Below are 24,801 nucleotides of genomic sequence, written 5' to 3' on the forward strand. Positions count from 1 at the left end.
GTGATGTGCCTTTTCGTACCTCTCAGCTTTCTTGGGAAACTAAAGAATAGCAACTGCTGTGTCATTTTTTTAGTTATTGGTCATTTTTATGGGACTACATACGCTCCTTATTGTAAAAAGTATTTCACAAAACGATATAAACGTTAGTATTCGCACTCATCCAATTCCTATTAAGAAGAGTCACTTGCTGGCCGCTTGGGGCGCCGATATTGTTGTAGGTAACAAAAATGAGACAAAATGTCACGACTGTTTTGTTAGACTGAGACAGCACCATCTATATACATCATAAAATGTTTTGCGTCGCCCCAGTTCCCAGAACTCCTAAAGATAGACGTTAACTGTGGATATTGTATCACAGACACAGTCCCTTTGACTGTTCAGAAATGTCACTAAACCCGCCCAAAGATGTAAATAACCATGCGCCTATTAGATGGAGGAGGTCCGACAGCCGATCAGTTCCAGTCATTCCACCAGCAAGGAGGTACACGGGTCGTGTTGTCTGTAGATCAACCATGCCTAGACGGTCAATACCGCGGTTCGATCGCGTCCGCATTGTTACTTTGTGCCAGGAAGGGCTGGCTCTCAACAATGAAAGTGTCCAGGCGTCTCGGGGTGAACCAAAGGGATGTTCTTCGGAAATAAAGGAAATACAGAGAGACAGGAACTGTTGATGACATGCCTCGCTCAGGCCGCCCAAGGGGTACTGCTGCAGTGGATGACCGCTATCTACGGATTACGGCTCGGAGGAACCCTGACAGCAACGCCACGATGTTCAATAATTCTTTTCGTGCAGCCACAGGACGTTGTGTTACGACTCAAACTGTGCGCAACAAGCTGCATGATGCGCTAATTCACTCCCGACGTCCATGGCGAGGTCCATCTTTGCAACCACGATACCATGCAGACTGGTACAGATGGGCCCAACAACATGTCGAATGGACCGCTCAGAATTGACATAACGTTCTCTTCACCGATGAGTGTCGCATATGCCTTCAACCAGACAATCGTCGGAGACGTGTTTGGAGGCAACCTTTGTCAGGCTGAACGCCTTAGACACACTGTCCAGCGAGTGCAGCAAGGTGGAGGTTACCTGCTGTTTTGGGGTGGCATTATGTGAGGCCGACGAACGCCGCTGGCGGTAATGGAAGGCGCCGCAACGACTGTACGATACGTCAGTGCTATCCTCCGACTGATAGTGCAACCACATCGGCTGCATATTGGTGAGACAATCGTCTTCATGGACGACAATTCGCGCCCCCAAATCAAATGGCTGTGAGCACTATGGGACTTAACATCTATGGTCATCAGTCCTTAGAACTACTTAAACCTAACTAACCTAAGGACATCACACAACACCCAGTCATCACGGGTCAGAGAAAATCCCTGACCCCGCCGAGAATCGAACCCGGGAACCCGGGCGTGGGAAGCGAGAACGCTACCGCACGACCACGAGCTGCGGACTTCGTGCCCCCGTCGTGTGCGTCTTGTGAATGACTTCCTTCAGCATAACGACATCGCTCGACTAGAGTGGCCAGCATGTTCTGCAGACATGAACCCTATCGCATATGCCTGGGATAGATTGAAAAGGGCTGCTTATGGACGACGTGACCCACCAACTACTCTGAGGGATCTACAACGAATCGCGTTGAGGAGTGGAACAATCCGGACCAACAGTGCCTTGATGTACTTGTGGATAGTATGTCATGACGACTACAGGCATCCATCAATGCAAGAGGACATGCTACTGTGTATTAGAGGTACCGGTGTGTAGAGCAATCTGGACCACCACCTCTGAAGGTCTCGCTGTATAGTGGTACAACATGCAATGTTAGTTTTTCATGAGCAATGGAAAGGGCGTAAATGATGTTTATGTAGATCTCTATTCCAGTTTACAGTTTCCGGAACTCTCGGAACCGAGGTGACTTTTTTTAACGTTTGTACACTCCTGGAAATGGAAAAAAGAACACATTGACACCGGTGTGTCAGACCCACCATACTTGCTCCGGACACTGCGAGAGGGCTGTACAAGCAATGATCACACGCACGGCACAGCGGACACACCAGGAACCGCGGTGTTGGCCGTCGAATGGCGCTAGCTGCGCAGCATTTGTGCACCGCCGCCGTCAGTGTCAGCCAGTTTGCCGTGGCATACGGAGCTCCATCGCAGTCTTTAACACTGGTAGCATGCCGCGACAGCGTGGACGTGAACCGTATGTGCAGTTGACGGACTTTGAGCGAGGGCGTATAGTGGGCATGCGGGAGGCCGGGTGGACGTACCGCCGAATTGCTCAACACGTGGGACGTGAGGTCTCCACAGTACATCGATGTTGTCGCCAGTGGTCGGCGGAAGGTGCACGTGCCCGTCGACCTGGGACCGGACCGCAGCGACGCACGGATGCACGCCAAGACCGTAGGATCCTACGCAGTGCCGTAGGGAACCGCACCGCCACTTCCCAGCAAATTAGGGACACTGTTGCTCCTGGGGTATCGGCGAGGACCATTCGCGACCGTCTCCATGAAGCTGGGCTACGGTCCCGCACACCGTTAGGCCGTCTTCCGCTCACGCCCCAACATCGTGCAGCCCGCCTCCAGTGGTGTCGCGACAGGCGTGAATGGAGGGACGAATGGAGACGTGTCGTCTTCAGCGATGAGAGTCGCTTCTGCCTTGGTGCCAATGATGGTCGTAAGCGTGTTTGGCGCCGTGCAGGTGAGCGCCACAATCAGGACTGCATACGACCGAGGCACACAGGGCCAACACCCGGCATCATGGTGTGGGGAGCGATCTCCTACACTGGCCGTACACCACTGGTGATCGTCGAGGGGACACTGAATAGTGCACGGTACATCCAAACCGTCATCGAACCCATTCCTAGACCGGCAAGGGAACTTGCTGTTCCAACAGGACAATGCACGTCCGCATGTATCCCGTGCCACCCAACGTGCTCTAGAAGGTGTAAGTCAACTACCCTGGCCAGCAAGATCTCCGGATCTGTCCCCCATTGAGCATGTTTGGGACTGGATGAAGCGTCGTCTCACGCGGTCTGCACGTCCAGCACCAACGCTGGTCCAACTGAGGCGCCAGGTGGAAATGGCATGGCAAGCCGTTCCACAGGACTACATCCAGCATCTCTACGATCGTCTCCATGGGAGAATAGCAGCCTGCATTGCTGCGAAAGGTGGATATACACTGTACTAGTGCCGACATTGTGCATGCTCTGTTGCCTGTGTCTATGTGCCTGTGGTTCTGTTAGGGTGATCATGCGATGTATCTGACCCCAGGAATTTGTCAATAAAGTTTCCCCTTCCTGGGACAATGAATTCACGGTGTTCTTATTTCAATTTCCAGGAGTGTATTAAAAGTCTCATAAGAGTGGTGATAAGTTCCTATGGGACCAAACTACTGAGGTCATCGGTCCGTAGGCTTATACACTACTTAATCTTTCTTGAACTAACTTACGCTAAGGACAAAACACACACCCATGGCTGAGGGAGAACTCGAACCTCCGACGGAGGGGGGGGGGGGGGGGGGGGGGCAGCCGCACGGCTGTCCCGCGCGGCCCTTTGTAAAATTTTCGACGCTATCCAGTATACTATTTATATACAATGCCGGACGGAAAGTGAAGCATGCTGAGGACATAGATGTCAATATATATTCGTACACGTATACACTATCGGTAGGTATGTCAATGATTAGGGTTGTAGTTCCCTGTGACGGATAGAATGGCCACCAGAGTCCAGTACCGTAATTGGTGTTCAGTACTGTTGCCAAAAAAAGGTTCAAATGGCTCTAAGCACTATGGGACTTAACATCTGAGGTCATCAGTCCCCTAGAGTTAGAACTACTTAAACCTAACTAATCTAAGGAATCACACACATCCATGCTCGAGGCAGGATTCGAACCTGCGCCTTAGCAGGAGCGCCGTTCCGGACTGAAGCGCCTAGAACCGCTCGGCCACAGCGGCAGTGTAAATAAGGGGATCAACAGCGTCAGATACTGAATAATTGCTGTGAATCACACCGAGATGTCGCGAACCCATGTGGGAGCGTTATTACTACCTGGCAGTTTGAAAGTGGCTCATTGTGGGTCTACTTGTCGAGCTTTCGGAAGTGACAGCGGATCGATCTCTGCTCAGGAACGTGGGAAAAGTAGCCTGTCACGCCTGTTGCTGCTAATTATGTTGACTGTAATTATTCGCCGACACCCGTGCAGAACACCGCCGTCGTGTGAAGGTTTTTGCAGTAGAGGCCGAGAGTCGCGCCTTCGTCACAAGTCTGGAGCCTGCCCGTCTGCTGATGAGCACCCCCGTCCGTATCCACCACACGTGGCTGATATCTCACAAGGTACGCAGCTGCACGTTTCCGAAAGAACTCTAAATATGCACTCACTAGCGCGTCTGGTGTAGGGATGGGAAAAACTGACCGGTTAGAAACGATACCTGTATTTTAGTTCTGAATAACCGGTGTAATTCGGTATTTGTTTGATATCGACTATTAACAGTATTTATATTTTTGCTAATAACCGGTTAAAAAACCAAAATATCAATTAGCTATTGCAGCAGTGCTAAATTTTTTGGTTTTTAAATAGACCTATTTTTAAAAATGTGTAATTTTTATTAGTAAAATTTTCATAGCTGTGAAATGTTGTTTTATTATAGAAAATGGGAAAAGTGATCAGTGCTACTTTAGAAGCGATAGCGACAGAAACGAGCAACAAATACATGGCGTACAGTTAGCTGAGACAAAAATGTACCTGATATCGTGTGGCGTGGCCTATTGGATGGCGCGCACCTACGGGCAGTGCGTGAGCCTCGCCCCGTCTGGCCTATATGATAACCTCTCCCTGCTGTCGGTGGACAGTAGGTGTATTACAGAATGACATCATCCCTAGTCTCTAAGTGTTTTACGAAGTGTGGTATCAGTTAAGTACAGTGCCATTAATAGTTTAAAAGATTAAGAATGAGATAAGCCACGGCGAATTTGCGATTTCATTTAAGGAGAAAAACTTAACAGCCATCCGGTGTGGCCGAGCGGTTCTACGCGCTTCAGTCTGGAACCGCGCGACCGCTACGGTCGCAGGTTCGAATCCTGCGTCGGGCGTGGGTGTGTGTGACGTCCTTAGGTTAGCTAGGTTTAAGTAGTTCTAAGTTCTAGGGGACTGATGACCTCAGATATTAAATCCCATAGTGCTCAGAGCCATTTGAACCATTTTTGAAAAACTTAACAATTCATTCATAGTTTACAACACAAATAGAAAGTAAATGAGCTATTGCCTGTGTCTGTACAATACGCCTATATCTGCCAGTAGCTTTTGAAAACGGACGAGTCAACACGAAAAGTAGAGTTCTTCAATCACAGTTTTCAACCTTTAGCACTGACTATTCATAATGTCCTAATAATGGTATAATCTTCGACTATAACATGATTTTTGAGCACAGTTCCAAAAATTAGATTCAATACGAGAATTTTTGGTAGTATTCAGCCACGTATCACCGTTTAGAGAAAAACAGCGAACGCTGGACGGACTAACTTTTATTTGCCTATTTAATTTAATATTTTGGTTCCATGTGTCCTGAAACTAAGGGAGTCGAAATTTTTGTCTTTTTCCGATTTCTACGTTTATTACAGGAAATAATGCGTTATTTTGAGCTGCTTTAAGATGTAGGTTAAACTGGTCTTGAAAAACAAAACGATATCACCGAAAATCGGTTGTTTCGGCGATAACCACCACCCCTAGTCTGGCCACAAACTCCGATCCGCTCTCGTTCTAGCTACTGACTCCTTAATATTTCCACAGAATCTTATGCCAGGCTATTTCCTCCATCAAACTCTACATGCCAACAGCGGAAAATGCCTACACGGCTCCCATATAGCACACAAAACCTCGCCAAGACAGGGCGTCGCTATAATACGCCAATCACATAACGCATCACGTTTCACTCTCACGGAGCAACAGTACGTCACGGCTGTTATCCGTCTTCATGCTTTACCTGTCATGCGACAGTACCCTGGTGCCATTTTTCAACAGGACAATGCTCGTTGACACACGGCTCGTGTTTTCTTGAACTGGCTGTATAATGTTGAGATACTCCTGTGACCAGCAATATCCCCAAATATGTCCCCGATAGAAGATGTACGTGAGACAAATTCGGACGTCAATACCGTCACAGTACCAGTACCCAGGATGTCGAGGACAAAGTACAACAGTTGTGGGCCAGTTGACCTCAAGGAGGATACAGCGGCTTTACGACACCCTTCTAATAGGATCAGTGCATGCAAGCAGGCCTGAGGATGTCGAATATCATTCTGATAAGTGGGCTCCTACTGCCAAGTTCTGCATAAATTTGACTCGATTCGATAAACACTCAAGTAGTATTACCATACCTTCTCGTAAAGTTCCATTTCGGTTCCTCCTCCCCTTCTGGGTGCTTTACTTTTTTTTTCAGGCAGTGTATATTAAAACACTAATGGGCCTATAACACTCATTTGCCGTCCCCCAGAAAGTACCTTCGCATCTGTCGATTTCATCCCGTAACGGACTGAGTTTTGTCCCTTAGAGAGCCCTGAATTCAGTCAAAAATCTGTTCCGATACTCGGTCAACACGCAGTTTGTTCTCGAAACGACAGCTGCGAATTGTATCGAATGTTTTCCAGAAGCCAAAGAACAAGGCATCGACTTCGATGGCCCTGTCAACGGTTCCCTGGATTTCATGGACGAACAGCTAAAGCTGTTTGTTTGTGTGGCCATCTTCCGCAGCAGGCATATAAATACTTGTTTTGCAAATCAAACTGCCTTTTCCTGCTGCTGTTTCTTTTATTTAATCCATACGCGTTTCGCCTTCTACTGTTCTAAGGCCTCATCAGTGGGCTCTATAACGATACAGTTTTGTTAGTTATAGATTATCAAACAGTTCACTTCGCGATTTTTTGTAAAAAATGTAATTACTTACGATTTGCTGATTTGCGTTTCCTCACATCTGGTCTGGAGGTCGCACTACCACTCCAGACCAGACCAGCCTAGGCATCGACTTACTCCTTTTCCGGCGTTCTTGGTGAGTGGTGCTACTAATATTTAGTACCCGAGCAGACGTTCCGCAGGCAGAGGAACCATGTCATAGCGTGGAGCCATCGACTAGATCCAGGTGGCATTTGATAAGAAGGAAGCGGATTTGGCGAGAGTGTTCAATCTCTCTGAAGTCACTGAAATATCTCGGACACAAAAAATTACAATTACAAATTTTCGCCTCGGAGGGGGACACTAAATTCAACACTCACCCCACCCTACCCCCTGTGTGCGGTCGGGAGAAAGGCTACTTTGAAGTCTTAAAGGAGGACCTTCATTTTTTTAAATGCAGATTTGGATTCTACGGAAAAAATACGTAAATTTTGTCTGAAACATTTTTTTCGTTACGTGACTGATGGCGCTATAATCGGAAAAATAAAAATGGGTAGAACACCGTATTTTAAAAATGCTGTTCAATGAAACTTGAATTGTCCCGGAACCTCCACGGTGCCAGGGTAGGACAGTCGGTTATTTCACAACTTTTAATGACACTGCACTGCTTGTTATGATAGTCGAAGTTGGCTACACGGCCACAGTGCCGCGTGGGGCAGTCGTTTTGTCGGAGGAATACAGTCGGAGGAATGGGGTTTCCCATTAAAAGTTCTGGAATAATTCCCTGTCCTACCCTCACAACCTGGGGCGGGGGATTAATCCAAGTGTCACTAGATAGCATTTTCAAACATAAGATTTTCTACCCATTTTCACTTTTCCCATTACAGCGCCATCTGTCACGAAACGAAAAAAAATGTTCCTGACAAAACTTAAGTATTTTTCCGTAGAATCCGATTCTCCAATAAAAATGAGTGTTCCCATTTAAGATTTCAAAGTTGGCTCCACACACGGGGTAGGGTGGGCGGTCGAATTTGGTATAACTGGGTGTCTTTCTCCGAGAGAAAGGCATTTTAATTATAAATTGTTTGGATCCGATGTGTAGTTTTCGAGTTATTTGAGTGTCTTCAGATGAATTGAACCATTGTATAAGGCAATGTTCAAAATGGTTCAAATGGCTCTGAGCACTATGGGACTCAACTTCTGAGGTCATTAGTCCCCTAGAACTTAGAACTAGTTAAACCTAACTAACCTAAGTACAGCACACACGTCCATGCCCGAGGTAGGATTCGAACCTGCGACCGTAGCGGTCTCGCGGTTCCAGACTGCAGCGCCTAGAACCGCACGGCCACTTCGGCCGGCTAAGGCAATGTCTTATGTGGGAAATACCAGGTGTGTTGTCATATGTGCCTTTTACCCTTTTCTGAATTTTAAACTGTTCTCCTGTTTTGTTTATGGAGGAAATTATCGGAGGAAGTTACTAGAAGCCATTTGGAAGAAAGATTAGGGTGTAAGTTTCGTCGATATTGAGGTCATTAGTGACAGAGCACAAGCTCTGATTGTTTTCGAGGAGGGGAAGGAAGTCGGCTGCGCTCTTTCATAGGAATCATCCCGGCGTTTGCCTGGAGCGATTTAGGAAATCACGCAAAACCCAAATCTGGATGGTCGGACGCGGATTTGAACCGTCGTCCTTCTGAATGACAGTCCAGTGTACTTATCATTGCGCCACCTGGCTCGGTGAAAACGAGTTGGAACAGTGACTGTTGACCGTGCTTGTTTTCCTGTTCTGTGGTTCGATGTGAGAGCCCTTTGGAAGCAGTACATTTGTTAGTAGTATAGGAGTAATGACAATTTTAACCTGTCTCGCTTGTCAAACGGATGCTGGCGGACCTTTATTTAAAATGATTTATTAGTCTAGTGCTGCACAAGAAGCTTCAGGGCCCGGCAATAACTGTTTCCGAATAAGGCTGTTAGCTTTTGTCTCGGCATCTTCTGTCGACATTTGTTAAATGATTTTTATGAGATTTCGCCACACTGGGTATGCACTGGTTCACTCTCCATTGCTGATGACGGCAATGGGGGATGAACTTTTCGCAGTGCTGGCCACTCGTGTTGCCGAAACGCCAGAAACATCGTCGTACTAACGTTGGCCGAAATTCCGGGGCAAAATTGAACATGCGGTAAGTCGTCAAGTGCCTACGAAAGCCTCAAAATTTTGTTTCTGAGTGGCCGGCCGCTGTGGTCGAGCGGTTCAAGGCGCTTCAGTACGGAACCACGCGGCTGCTATGGTCCCAGGTTCTAATCCTGCCTCGGTCATGGATGTATTTGATGTCCTTAGGTTAGTTAGTTTTAAGTAGTTCTAAGTCTAGGGGACTGATGATCTCAGATGGCTTAGAGCCATTTGCACCATTTTGTTTCTGAGTAAGTCTGCGGAGCAGTACGTAGCGTACCTTGTCTCGCGCGCCGTACACCTCAGAGTGCGAGTGGATTGTGACCGGGACTGCCAGTGGGACCCTGCGAGAGGCCAACACAGCTCCGAGGACGAGTCGGAACGTAAGTTTCAGCTTCCCTCGTCACATCGGGAAGCAGCTCCATTAGCGTTCACAACCCACGTAATTTCCTGTGATACAGACTAAACGATGCACCAGGCATGGGAGATAACAGTTTCTAACCAATCCTTGCACGAAAACTAATTCATGTCTGTCAGTAAACGTGGATGCCGCTGCTCAAGTTTACCACCTTGGCATGTGACCCAAGATATTTTCTGTGAGTTCACAGATGGAAAATATTCAGCTCAGTTTCGATGTGTGCGTCCTCCTGAGACCCTGTTCCTCAGGTTTAGCCATCACGGTTTTAGTTTGATGAATGTGAGAATTGGGAGAAGTGGTAAAGTTACGGTCCTCTTCTCAGATGATGGCCATGCGGAAAAACACAGTTTTCTGGCACATCGATGTAACTATTTGCACTCGTGGTACTTGTCATATCAAAGGAAGAAGGCAAGCTACTGTATTGATACTGGACTCCGAAGTAGCTCGTCCAAGTTCTGATGATGAAAGGTCACGGCAACTGGAAAGTGCGAGGAAACAGAGTGTACTACTGACGGCAAATAAAGCACAACACTGAAGGCGGTCATTTACAGTTCCGTGTGAGCTGACTAGCGGTCGCCAGCCGGCAAGTGTTGCGTTGCTCGCGTTGTTTAGTGCAGGAGAGCGTAAGAATCTCTTCCTACCCACATGACCTCCAAGGGAGTCTCATTTGAGGCTTGGAAGCGCAAACTTGTCTCTACAGCTGAAATGCAAGGCGGGAAATCTATAATATGTTTCATAAACTTTGCATCTAAACATAATAAGTAAAAAAAAAAAAAGAAGCAGTAGGGTCATTGGTTCATTCAAATGCGCTGAATGTACCAACAGAGAAGCTAAATTTGCCAATGTTTTTCACCATTTAGATTGTTCCTCGAGAGACTATGTGTAAGCACGATGGTGAACTCTGAATGTTGCACTTAGGTAATACGGGTAGGTACTAAAATTGTAACGCCATGGAGGACAGAAAATAACGACTGTTTACTTATTGGGCATATACAGTATAATGCGAAGAATAAATGATTAAATTCGTAGGTGATTTATAGGTATAGAGGGTGCGACATTCAGTACAGAGAGCTGTCGCCCCTGGGCATAGAGTCGAACAGAGTTTGAATGACAGATAGGGGTGCATCATTCCACGCAGCTTCAACTCTATGCCAAATGTAGTGGCTGGCTAGCGAGGCCGTGCTAGTCTGTCAGCCACCCATGATCAGCTCTACACCAACATCGATTCTCTGCACATCACACTTACGTGTCTGGCAGAGGATCCATCGAACCGCCATCATAATAATTCTCTGTTATTCCACTGTCGAGGAACACGCGGAAAAAACGAACACCTGTATCTTACCGCGCGAGTTCTGATTTCCCGTTTTTTTTGGGGGGGGGGGGGGGGGGGAAATTTGTGGTAATGTCTTACCGGACCAAACTTCCAAGGTCATCGGTCCATAAGCTTACACACTATTTAATCTAACTTAAAGTAACTTACGCTATGGACAACACGCACACCCATGCCCGAAGGAGGACTCGAATTTCCGACGGGGGGAGCCGCGCGGACAACAAGACGCCTTAGGCCGACTCGCTTTTACTTATTTCTCGATAATACAAAACATGCTGCTCGTCGCTGGGCTTTCTCGATGTACTCCGTTAGTCCTGTCTGGCACAGCAGTACTCCAAAAGAGGACGAACAAGCGTAGTGCAGGCAGTCTCTTTAGTAGATATCTTGCATCTCCTAAGCGTTCTGTCAATAAAATGCAGTGTTCGGTTCGCCTTCCCCCACAACATTTTCTATGTGTTCTTTCGAATTTAAGTTGTTCGTAGTTGCAATTACTAGATATTTATTTGAATTTACGGCCTTTAAATTCGTTTGATTTATCGTGTAACCGAAGTTTGACGGATTCCTTTTAGTACTCGTGTGGATGACCTCACACTTTTCATTATCTAGGGTCAATTGCCAATTTTTGCACCATACGGATATCTTTTCTAAATCGTTTTGCAATTTGTTTTGATCTTCTGATGACTTAACTAGACGATAAACGGCAACACCATCTGCAAAAAACCTAAGAGGGATGCTCAGATTGTCTCTTAAAGCGTTTATATAGATAAGGAACATCAGAGGGCCTATTCGTATACCTCGGGGAACGCCAGAAATGACTTCTGTTTTACTCGATGACTTTCTGTCAGTTGCTACAAACTGTGACCTCTCTGACAGGAAATGACGAGTCCGGTCGCATAACTGAGAGGATATCCCCTAAGCACGAAGTTTGATTACATATGCGTGAGAGACCTGGCCAACGTGCTAGCCAGGACAACAGCCGAGCTCCGTCTGTTTCGAGTTCAGCCAGGACACCACAGGCGGAATTGTATTGCATCGCAGAGCTCTCGAAGAAGCTACACTCCCACCGGCCTTAACACGTCAGGACGGTAACACCCGCTATCCGAATTACCGGGTACGCTAACTAGGAGTGATTATGTTGTGTACCCAGTGACGTCTCACACCATCACACCAGCTGCTGAGCCAGTGAGACCGTAAGACGATGACGAATACAATCTGAGAGCGTTTTATCTTCGGAACCACCACCCACTGATCCGTTCATAGTGATGCTGTACGCGAACCGGTTGTCGCGTGGAAAGACGGCGTGACACCACACCTGTATCCAGTGCTGACACTGGGCGCACCGCTGTCAAAAAAGTGGTTCAAATGGCTCCGGGCAAGATGGGACTTAACATCTGAGGTCATCAGTCCCCTAGAACTTAGAACTACTTAAACCTAACTAACCTAAGGACAACACACACAACCATGCCCGAGGCAGGATTCCAACCTGCGACCGTAGCAGTCGCGCGGTTCCGGAATGGAGCGCCTAGAACCGCTCGGCCACCGCGGCCGGCGCACCGCTGTCAGAGAGCCACTCTCTGCTGCCGTATCAAGGGAAGTCGCACTTTCCGTGTGGACACATGTCTTGCTGAAAACAAGGCCATTACGTGACTTAAAGTACGTGACCTGGCTGTACTATCCTGCACTGCCGAGTGCGCAGTATGTCTGTTCTCTCGGGCGGTAGTGGCGCGAGACACCGACTTCCTGCATGGCGTCGGATGTGGCCTTCGTGTAGTCGTCGATTCCATATTCGGATGAGGGTCGCGGAATCGCTACCGACGTGAGCAGCGATACCGTGTGGAACCGTAAACCGCACTCTCGATAGGCCACGATGCTACCGCTGCCAAATTCCTACACGCGCTGGTTTTCGTTTCTTCTCCTTACAAGACCAATTACACCACATTCTCACTACCGACATTCAAATGCGATTCCCAATGATACAGTCACTCCGTTATCTTTACTTATATACAGATTGTAAATGGCATTTCTGCTGTCTGTGGGGTTGCACTGATATGCTACTCGATTTACATATTCTGTAAGTTTTCCTACCTTCGTTACGTTCCGTCAGCCCACAAAAATTTATTATAATTCAAATAGCCAGGAGGAGTAGAGTACTGAAATGAAATATTGCTCTTCTCAGAGGTAGTTTATTACAAATCCCACCCGTGCATTCACAGAATTAGCATACAAACAAACAAACAAAAATACCGCGAAACAAAACACACTGTGATAGATGATGTCGATGGCTGGAAAAGTTATTAAAGGGAAAGGGGGTTCAAGCTAAAACGATGCCTGACTCCCTCGGGATAATAGCAGCAACGCTTTCTGACTATATGTGAGATACTGACCGACATTCTGAACCGCTAGCTGAACGTCGATACGACACAGGTTGGCTGAAATACAGGGATACAATTCAGATGGACTCACTGCAGCGAAGACTAAAACCTCAGACTAAGATTGCTGACATGCCCGTGCTGCCGAAATGCTCACCACTGAATCGCCCAACAGGTGATTTGGAGACTGGCCGTTGTTGCGCAACTGCAAATGCCGCGGCCGGCGTACCCTTGCGCCGAGAAGTGCAGAGAATCGCCCGCATCTCGTGGTCGTGCGGTAGCGTTCTCGCTTCCCACGCCCGGGTTCCCGGGTTCGATTCGCGGCGGGGTCAGGGATTTTCTCTGCCTCGTGATGGCTGGGTGTTGTGTGCTGTCCTTAGGTTAGTTAGGTTTAATTAGTTTCTAAGTTCTAGGCGACTGATGACCTCAGCAGTTGAGTCGCATAGTGCTCAGAGCCAGCCAGCAGAGAATCGCCACTGGCGCGCCGAAAAGACCAACACTGTCCCCTGTCGCGCTTCTCCGCCAAAATGCCGAACGTACAGTGTACCTCGGCCGAACTGCCCAGATTATCCTCGACAATGGAGATCCACCGAATGCCTCGAAAATCTCTCCTCTCTTCCCTCTTCGACACCAATTCCTCGTGGATTAGGCCGGCCTGAGTGGCCGAGCGGTTCTAGGCGCTACAGTCTGGAACCGCGCGACCGCTACGGTCGCAGGTTTGAATCCTGCTTCGGGCATGATTATGTGTGATGTCCTTAGGTTGGTTACGTTTAATTAGTTCTAAGTTCTAGAGGACTGATTACCTTAGAAGTTAAGTCCCATAGTACTCAGAGCCATTTAAGCCTCGTGGAGTAGTCAAAATTATCCTCTCCAATTGCCAAGCTGCTAGCACAAATTGCGTCAATGTCGTACTTATAACACCGCCCCGGAACTGCCACCTAGACACAGCGTAGCTGCATTCCTTCAATGAGAAAGTTTGCCGCCAAAATCTATGCTCTCCCCTACTAAACTTGGCACCAGACAATGCGGCGGACACGGCTCTGCTTCCCAGAATAAATCATAAAACTCTGTCGGTCACCCACCCAAGGTGGACAATATGCCTCTGGAATGCAGGCCACTGGCCATTGTCCCCCTGAAGACCGGGCCGACTTTATGACGAGATGCCATCGTCTGTGCTCACAAGCAAAGCGGTCACGCTTTTGTAGAAAGCCTGGATGCTTTCCTGGAGACGCCTAGGCTCTTTCTTCCACTTCTGCAGCTTTGGCCACGTCTCACTGCCGTCCTCAGCGACACAGAAAAATATCTAGTGCCACAACTATTATCGCTAGCGGCAAAGAAGCTCCATCATTCCCCATCATAACTATAATTACTCGTCCTGATGGCTCGCTACGTAGCTGAGGTGGCTGCAATGCCTATGCAGGGACTACGTAATTAACAAGCGGTGAAAGATGGTCGCCACCTTTCAATTGAAGCACGTACTACACTTCAAGAAAATTTGACGTTTATTATATGCAGCCTTCACGGTGTTGCTTTTTTAATGAGCAGCAGTGTATTTCGCAAAGAATTGATCCAGGTCTGCAGCTCAACTTTTCCTTCGCCTATAGAGGTCTAATTTGTTGTGTCGACTTCATACACAATGGTATGGAGAAGTGGTTTACAGGTTGGTGTAGCAACTGTCGTCATAGGAAACCTGGACAGGAGCAGAAATGATTAGCGAACAAGATAACACAGCAAACAGAAGATTTAGTTTAGTTGTATTTCTCCAAACTTACGTAGACTTCTTACAAGTACTCTGCAAGAAACATTGTCGCTATCACAGTGTCAATAAGGATCAAGAACGAACAAAGGTGTGTTAGCGTAGTGGCTGCAAGTGTAAGGGGCACTGAGCGGCTGTTGCCAGCCGTCCTATACTGCGGCGGCAAAGGCCACCCATACTACATAGCTGCTGGGGGATGGCACAGAGGACGCACACCATTGGTTCTGCCAGGTCCCACGCACCCTCCAAAGGCGTCACACGAGAATCTGCCATTACGTTACTAAACTTCATACGCCATGGGGTGGTATCAGTTTGTGACACCACATAATTGTGTTACATTGTGGGATCCCACGTCTCACCAAGCCTAGAGAAACTTAGACCCTGGTATGGACGAGATTCTGCGACGCTACATAGGAAGAAAAGGAGAAACGGACTGTTACAGAGTCTTCCACAAGTCAAACAAATCTGTGACCATTCAGGCTTTCGTTCATGGAGGAAGTTTCTCTGAAGCAATCCTTTTATGGTTCCCTGCACCTAAGAACTATGTAGGCAGCATACGTGTTTTCTAAGGCGCTGCAGTCATGGACTGTGCGGCTGGTCCCGGAGGAGGTTCGAGTCCTCCCTGGGGCATGGGTGTGTGTGTTTGTCCTTAGGATAATTTAGGTTAAGTAGTGTGTAAGCTTAGGGACTGATGACCTTAGCAGTTAAGTCCCATAAGATTTCACACACATTTGAACATTTGCACATATGTGTTTTGTATGGAATCTCCAGCATGCTAGCAATGAATCGAAGCCTCTCCTTTGTCTCTTCTACTACTAAGTGTTATTACTCGTAACACTTCACATTACCCCAAGCCCTGTAACTCCAAGGTATTTGTAAGATATCATTAATATATGTATCGTTCAACGTTTACTCACCAGACGCTTGCTTTTTTGATTATCGTGAAATGGGCCACTTTATTACCATTTGTTCAAATGGTGCAAATGGCTCTGAGCACTATGGGACTTAACAGCTGTGGTCATCAGTCCCCTAGAACTTAGAACTACTTAAACCTAACTAACCTAAGAACAACGCACACATCCATGCCCGAGGCAGGATTCGAACCTGCGACCGTAGCAGTCGCGCGGTTCCAGACTGAAGCGCCTAGAACCGATCACCTCTGGTTCGCATACTCGCAGCCGATACATTTCTGACGCTCTATGACCTGTGGCTGTGCCCCATCTTCGCCTGCACTGTGGCATTATCTTTCAACAAAGTGTTAGCAGTTCGTGGTCTTGTGGTTACAGTTGCTGACTCTCGATAACAAGACCACGCTTCTATAAGCGCACAGTTCCGGAATTTTCTCCGCTTGAGCCTGAGTATGTGTGTTGCCATCCTCATTTTATCGTCACCACACTCAAGTCGCCGACTTGGCATCATATAAAAAGACGTATCAGGCAACTGAACTCCTCGACATAGAGCTCTCGGCCAAAAATGAGACAAGGACTATAATTTTTTTTTCAATAACTTAACACACAAGATCGTGTTGTCCTGATCCCACCTCGATACTGACCAATGTGTTCAGCAGATCTCTCATTGACTGAAAACAACTACATCTACATCTACATCCATACTACGCAAGCCACCTGACGGTGTGTGGTACTTCGACTACCTCTATTGGTTCTCCCTTCTACTCCAATCTCGTATTGTTCGTGGAAAGAAAGACTGTCGGTATGCCTCTGTGTGGGCTCTAATATCTTCGATTTTATCCTCATGGTCTCTTCGCGAGGGAGCAGTATACTGCTTGAGTCCTCGGTGAATGTATGTTCTCGAAACTTCAACAAAAGCCCGTTCCGAGCTACTGAGCGTCTCTCTTGCAGAGTCTTCCACTGGAGTTTATCTATCATCTCCATAATGTTTTCGCGATCAGTAAATGATCCTGTAACTAAGCGCGCTGCTCTCCGTTGAATCTTCTCTATCTCTTCTATGAACCCTATCTGGTACGGATCCCACACCGGTGAGCAGTATTCAAGCAGTGGGCGAACAAGTGTTCTATAACCTACTTCCTTTGTTTTCGTACTGCATTTCCTTAGGATTCTTCCAATGAATCTCAGTCTGGAATCTGCTTTGCCGACGATTAATTTTATTCGGTCATTCCATTTTAAATCACTCCTAATGCCTACTCCCATATAATTTATGGAATTAATTGCTTCCACTTGCTGACCAGCTATATGGTCGCTAAATGATAAAGGATGTTTCTTTCTATGTATTCGCAGCACATTACACTTGTCTACATTGAGATTCAATTGTCATTCCCTGCACCACGCGTCAACTCGTTGCAGATCCTCCTGCATTTCAGTACAATTGTCCATTGTTACAACCTCTCGATATACTACAGCATCATCTGCAAAAAGCCTCAGTGAACTTCCGATGTTATCCACAAGGTCATTTACGTATATTGTGAATAGCAACGGTCCTACGACACTCCCCTGCGGCACACCTGAAATCACTCTTACTTCGGAAGACTTCTCTCCTTTGAGAATGACATGCTGCGTTCTGTTATCTAGGAACTCTTCAATCCAATCACACAATTGGTCTGATAGTCCATATGCTCTTACTTTGTTCATTAAACGACTGTGGGTTGACAAGAAACTGGCTCGCCACCATTAGCGAGCCGTGTCGACTGATGAACTCAGTTATATAGCTGAAGGAGCATCTCTCGTCAAAGCTCAGTTCGGGTGGTTGCCCACATACCTTGGAAGTGTAGTTACTGCCTACTTTCGCAGTGTTATTACTGCCCCTGGTGGCAGGCATACCTAGTAAATTTCTTACCCGTATATCCCCATAACATCTAAAAACCGAATCGCTTATTCTTCCGACTATACTGAGTACACACGATATAAGTAAAATTTCGTTTCCTGCTATCGTTCCTAATGTTGCATTTTTAGCGGCCACCAAGGTATTTTGAAGAGGTAGAAATACTGAATCCGTACGTTTTTCTCTTTTTCGAGTAAAGTTTTGTGCAGGTCGTATTACTGGGCACCACACGGAAGCCTCAAGGATGTACGTAGAATCTCGTCCTCCAGGTAGCACGCCAAAACAGCTAGATAAGCGCGATGCTTGACGCCTGTGGCTTCGGCGTCAGCCGTGCGATGGAGTACGGAGTGCCGATACGGCGCTCCGCTGAGAACAACGCGTGCCTCCGTTGTGGCTGATACCTGCGATGAACAAAGGTTCAATTAGCAGCGACAGCGCTCGCCGTGGTACCTCGTGGAGGGCGCGGACAATGGCGGCCCGTGGCGGGGAGGCAGTCAGGCAGCTGCCCGCACCCTCGCCCTCCCATTGGCTGGCACGCCGGGGGGAGGAGCTCGCCACCCTAGCCCCAGCTTCGTGTTCCCCTCGCCATTACCCTAATTACCGGTCAGCTCTAAGCTCTGCAGCCACCACTAGACTGCACTGCACTGCAATCCGCTAGGCTTTCTGAAAATAGTGTTGGAAATGTGTTTGTACTACAGGATACAATACAAAAACCCTACCTCATTATCCACTAGTCCTCACATCTACATCTACATTTATACTCCGCAAGCCACCCAACGGTGTGTAGCGCAGGGCACTTTACGTGCCACGGTCATTACCTCCCTTTTCTGTTCCAGTCGCGTATGGTTCGCGGGAAGAAGGACTGTCTGAAAGCCTCCGTACGCGCTCGAATCTCTCTAATTTTACATTCTTGATCTCCTCGGGAGGTATAAGTAGGGGAAAACAATATATTCGATACCTCATCCAGAAACGCACCCTCTCGAAATCTGGACAGCAAGTTACACCGCGATGCAGAGCGCCTCTCTTGAAGAGTCTGCCACTTCAATTAGCTAAACATCTCCGTAACGCTATCACGCTTACCAAATAACACTGTGACGAAACGCGCCGCTCTTCTTGGGATCTTCTCTATCTCCTATGTCAACCCGACCTGGTACGGATCCCACACTGATGAGCAATACTCAAGTATAGTTCGAACGAGTGTTTTGTAAGTCACCTCCTTTGTTGATGAACTAAATTTTCTAAGGATTCTCCCACTGAATCTCAACCTGGCACCCGCCTTATCAACAATTAATTTTATATAATCATTCCACTTCAAATCGTTCCGTTCGCATACTCCCAGATATTTTACAGAAGTAACTGCTATCAGTGCTTGTTCTGCTATCATATAAGCATACAATAAAGGACCCTTCTTTCTATGTATTCGCAATGCATTACATTTATCTATCATTCGCTGCAATTTTCTAATGCTACAACTTCTCTGTATACTACAGCATCATCCGCGAAAAGCCGCATGGAACTTCCGACACTATCTACTAGGTCATTTATATGTATTGTGAAAAGCAATGGTTCCATGACACTCCCTGTGGCACGCCAGAGAATACTTTAACGTCTGTAGACGTCTCTCCATTGAGAACAACATGCTGTGTTCTGTTTGCTAAAACCTCTTCAATCCAGCCACACAGCTGGTCTGATATTCCGTAGGCTCTTACTTTGTTTATCAGGCGACAGTGCGGAACTGTATCGAACGCCTTCCGGAAGTCAAGGAAAATGGCATCTACCTGGGAGCCTGTATCTAATATTTTCTGGAACAAAAGGAGGAGATATACAAGGAGATTGCATGTCAACAAAAGTCTCCTCAGAAGCTGTAGAGCAGGGAATCAGAAAAAATGAAACAGGGAGAGGAATACGTGTTATTGCAACACACCATTGTTGTTGTTGTATTGTTGTTGTTGTCGCTTGCAGTCTGAAGACTAGTTTGATGGAAATCCCTACACTAGTTTACCCACTGCAAAACTTCTCCTTCTCTGTGAAACTATTACGACCAACATCCATTTTCAGCTGCTTACTGTATTCAAACCTCAGTCTCCTCCAACAATGTTGCCCCCACACCTTCCACTTTTACCACATTAACTTCTCCCTCATGTCTCACGATGTTTCCTATCAACTGGTCTCTTCTTTTTGGCAAGTTGTGCTACAGATTTCTTTCCTTCACAATCCGATTCACTTTGTTTTCCAAAGGCAATATCCTTCTGAGTAATTAGCACTTGGAGATCTGAATGAAGGAGTGTTGCACCTCTGGATAAGATGCCATCAAGCCGTACAATAGAGTTACATGCTCTCAGAAAATGGTGTAGGAACCGAGCTAGCGCAGTGACTGTGCATCGGACGTTAAAAATGGCTCTGAGCACTATGGGACTTAACTTCTGAGGTCATCAGTCCCCTAGAACTTAGAACTACTTAAACCTAACTAACCTAACGACATCACACACATCCATGAGCGAGGCAGGATTCGAACCTGCGATCGTAGCGGTCGCGCGGTTTCAGACTGGTTGTGCAGTTCCTTATAAGCTACACATTCCTGTAGTCAGTACAAAGCTATGCTTGAAGAGGTGTAAATAGAGACGCCACTGGGCAGTGGATGATGGAAAATAGTGGTCTGGAGTGATGAATCACCCTATACTGTGCGTTTATTTGATGGAAGGGTTTGTGTTTGGTGAACGTTACCTAACGTCATGTGTATTGTGTAGTGCCAACAGTGAAGTACGTAGGAAGTGGTGTTACAAGATGGGTAAGTTTTTCGTCCCCTTGGGTTGTGGTCCCCTTGTTCTGTAAAAATCATAATACGGATGAATATGAACACTTTTCATAGCATTCTGTAACGCGTACAGTAGGGGAACAGATCGGGGCCGATGACTGATTTTATCAGCATTAAATGCAGTCTGTCACGAAGTAGTTTCAGTGAGGCAATGGTTTGTATACAACAACATTCCTTAAATGGATTGGCTTGCCGATAGTCCTGAGCTGAACCCAAAGGAACGTTTTTGGGATGAGTTAGATCGTTGATTTCGCTCCGGATTCCAGCTGCCTTTTCCAGTTTTGTCTCTTGAGGAAGAATGTGCTGCTATTCCACCACAAACATTCAGAGACCTCATTGAAAGTTTCCCCAGAAAATTCAAGCCAGTCAAGGGTGGACACATCCCATAGTAGCGTCTACTAATAGGTGTCGACATACTTTTGATCAGATAGTGTAAGGTAAGGTGGTACAATTCTGATATAGGTACAATTCAGATCAACATATGGTTTCGCGCAGTTCTACAGTTGCCAGTGTGCGGCGTTCCAGCGCGTAAGGTTTCTGCAGCTCCTACTTTCTTTGCCCTGAATACACCAGTTTATGCTACAGAGGTATAAATTTTTTCTTGTTGAGAGGTACGTGAAGTTACTTAATTTTAAGTCCTCTTACAAACTGACTACTTTCCATGGGCTTGTAAATTCTATATTAGTGAGGTTAGAGACTTGTTTTCCGTTCTCGTGTATTACGAGACGTCTATAGAGAAAGACTGCGTGACGTGTGCTGTCATCTCTTGGCACAGTTCAGTACTATTGTAAGTAGGCTGTTTAGGTTTTTATGTTGGTAACGTCACGTAGCGCTCTGTATGAAAATCACTGGCTGTGCTGTGTGCAGTCTGTGGCTGGTTGGCATTGTTGGAATATTCTCTATTGTAGTGTTGGGCAGTTGGATGTGAGCAGCGCGTAGCGTTGCACAGTTGGAGATGAGCCGCCAGCAGTGGTGGATGTGGGAGGAGAGATGGCAGAATTTTGAGAGCGGACGATCTGGACGTGTGTCCATCAGAAAGACTCTTGAACATTATTAAGGTAAATACATTGTTTGTTCTCTATCAAAATCTTTCATTTGCTAACTATGCCTATCAGTAGTTACTGCCTTCAGTAGTTAGAATCTTTTATTTAGCTGGCAGTATTGGCGCTCGCTGTATTGCAGTAGTTCGAGTAACGAAGATTTTTGTGAAGTAAGTGATTCATGAAAGGTATAGGTTATTGTTAGTCAGGGCCATTCTTTTGTAGGGATTATTGAAAGTCAGATTGCATTGCGCTAAAAATATTGTGTGTCAGTTTAGTGTTGATCAGAATAAGTAAAGAGAGAAATGTCTGAGTACGTTCAGTTTTGCTCAGCTGTTTGAAAATCAAATAACGTAAGAGGTTTATCAGCACATTAAATCATCAATTTTTCTAAGGGGACGTTGCACTATTTACTCGTGATTTCACTCTTGCCAATAGTACATTTTCGATCAGACAAAAGGTACAATTTCGACAACCTAGTACAATTTCGATCGATGCAGTTCTTTAGCTTAGTCCGTCAAGACTGGTTACTGTAGACATGTTATGAACAATTACTAAAAAATAAATGTTGTACATTTAAATAAATTTCCTCTCGTGAGCTTTTAGAGCAAATCCTTATTTTTTCCTCTTAGATGGCCCGAAAACAAGCAGGAAAGAAAAATCTACAATAAAGGGAGTCTAACTGCATTACATGAGGCAATAAAGAGTGTAATGGATGGATATTTGAACCTTCGAGGTGCAACAGAATTGTATCACATTCCTTTCAGCACTCTTTTTCATGGTAAAGTTACGGCCTGGTTCCATTACGGAGATAAGTGAATAGGGGTACATCAGTGAAGAACTGTTTCTGGTCTGGCTTCGACACTTCAAGGAATGGATAACAAATGGTAGTATTATTGTTCTTATTATTGACAACCATGGCAGCCATATGAGCTTGGATGTTTTAGAATACTGTCGGGAAAATGGGATAGAACTTTTGCCTCCACACAGTACATATGTACGACAGCCATTATTCAGAACTTTCTTCAAGTCTCTAAAGGCTCTATATCACAGAAATGCAACTGAGTGGATTCTTCGTAAGCCCAGTGAAAGCATTAAAAAAGAACATTCTGTACTATTCTCTGTGATGCGTGGAGCGAAACTGCATCCGTTGTGTGGGCAATCAAGGGGTTCCAGTGCACAGGAATAATGCCCTTCTGCAAACACATTGTTCTCGTGGAGAAATTTGCACCTTCAGTGTTATTCGAGGCTCCTGCACCTTCAACCCTCACCAATCAAGCTACTACCAGCATTCTGGACAAAGAGCACATATCTTGAAATATCTAACTGAAGAGCACAGAAAATCCGTAACGCCAGCATCCAGTACCATTTCTCAGCACGATGCTGTCAAGGACTTTTTGCCCACTCCAGAGAAAAAAGTATCGTCTCGGAAAAGGAAAACACGGGCATCAATTCGACTTACTTCAGATGAAAACCTGGAAAACCTCCGCAGCAAGTAAAAAAATTTTAAGACAGAACAAAGAAAGAAACAAGAACAATAAACAGAGCTGTAGTTCCATGAGCAATGATGAAAGAAGTATTAAAAGCTCCAGATCGACAGCAAAGAACGAGAACATTGTGGATTTTGTTCCTTGAATTATTATAGTGCGGAATCATTGGCAAAGGGGGACTGGATTCGCTGCCAAAAATGTAATGCGTAGGTTCCCGAGGGAAAAAGGACTTTTTATGTGGAAGATGTTAATGATCAGAATTGTACCAAAAAAAGATCGCAGTTTACCTAGTGTGATACATTTTCGAACAAATGTACTCAGTTCAGTAACCTTTTCTTGTGCGTAAATCAACACTTGTAATAGTAATATTTATGTCACATATTCATTAAACATCAAAGGAGGAGTGCAGTAATTTAAATTATTTCTGCCCTCAATATGTTTCCTGCTACAGTAGGATTTGACCGAAATGATCTATGGCCAGCCCGATTGATGGCAGATGGATCAAAGTGATTCCTTACTAAATTCGAAGAAGTAAGAAAAGACCGAGACGACGACGTGGTTTAAGATAGGTCTATGAAATATGAAAACATGCAGGGGCGTAGTCGGTGCGTATTGCTTTAGACTAGTTATGGAGAAGTCTTGGCATTGCCTTTATCTAGAAGTGGATATGGAATGGCCGATGACTGTGATGATGATGATGATGATGATGATAACGATGACGTATATGTAAACATTACGCGTCAAACTTCAATACAACCAGGAAGGAACGATTATGATAGGGACAAAGGACGACAGAAGTTGTATCATAAGAGACGGATCAAGAGACGGAGCACTAGTTCGGAGTGAATAAGGAGAGCGAGTAGCACAGTGCCCGTGGTCTTGTATGAGAATCCCTCTCTGCGTTCGCCTATTGTGAAACCGTGGGGAACCCAGTCAGGATAACTGGTGAGGGAACGGAATCCCATTCCTACTAACAGGGCCGGCTGCAGGGGTTTTGCACCCCGTGTGGGGTTTTCAATCACAGCCCCCCACTCGCCCCCCCCCCTTTCCTCCCCAAACACGACCCCTACCACCCTTTGCACTTTCAAACATAGTCAAACATTTTCACAATTCCATTCATACATGACGTCTTATTTTTACGTATCATACTCAGCTACTCATACGCCCTTTAGACCAGAGCCAGGTCTTGGGCAAGAGTCAGTAAAACAGAAATAAAAAGTTTTCAGTATCACACATTTTCAGGTCTAGCTCCAAAATTAATTATGCAACCAAAATTAAGTTACGTCAATCGCAGACTATATAACTGAACTCTGTTGACCTATTCTCGTTCACTAAGCAGAGGCCGTATAATAGGAACAACGGATTTTTTTTTTTAATTAAGCTGACTTCGTTGTTCCACTAGCTAGATTACAATTATATTGACTCGCAAAAATTGTTATTACAACTGCGATCCTCTAAAAATGCTTTGAATTGTGCACCCGCCATACAGCCATTTACTCTGCATTTATAATCTACCTGAGGTTCCTAGTCCTACAACCGAGCGAGGTGGCTCAGTGGTTACACACTGGACTCGCATTCGGGAGGACGACGGTTCAATCCCGTCTCCGGCCATCCTGATTTAGGTTTTCCGTGATTTCCCTAAATCGCTTCAGGCAAATGCCGGGATGGTTCCTTTGAAAGGGCACGGCCGATTTCCTTCCCCATCCTTCCCTCACCCGAGCTTGCGCT

The sequence above is a fragment of the Schistocerca piceifrons genome, chromosome 1 (genome assembly GCF_021461385.2).
Source record: "Schistocerca piceifrons isolate TAMUIC-IGC-003096 chromosome 1, iqSchPice1.1, whole genome shotgun sequence".
NCBI classification, from domain to species: domain Eukaryota; kingdom Metazoa; phylum Arthropoda; class Insecta; order Orthoptera; family Acrididae; genus Schistocerca; species Schistocerca piceifrons.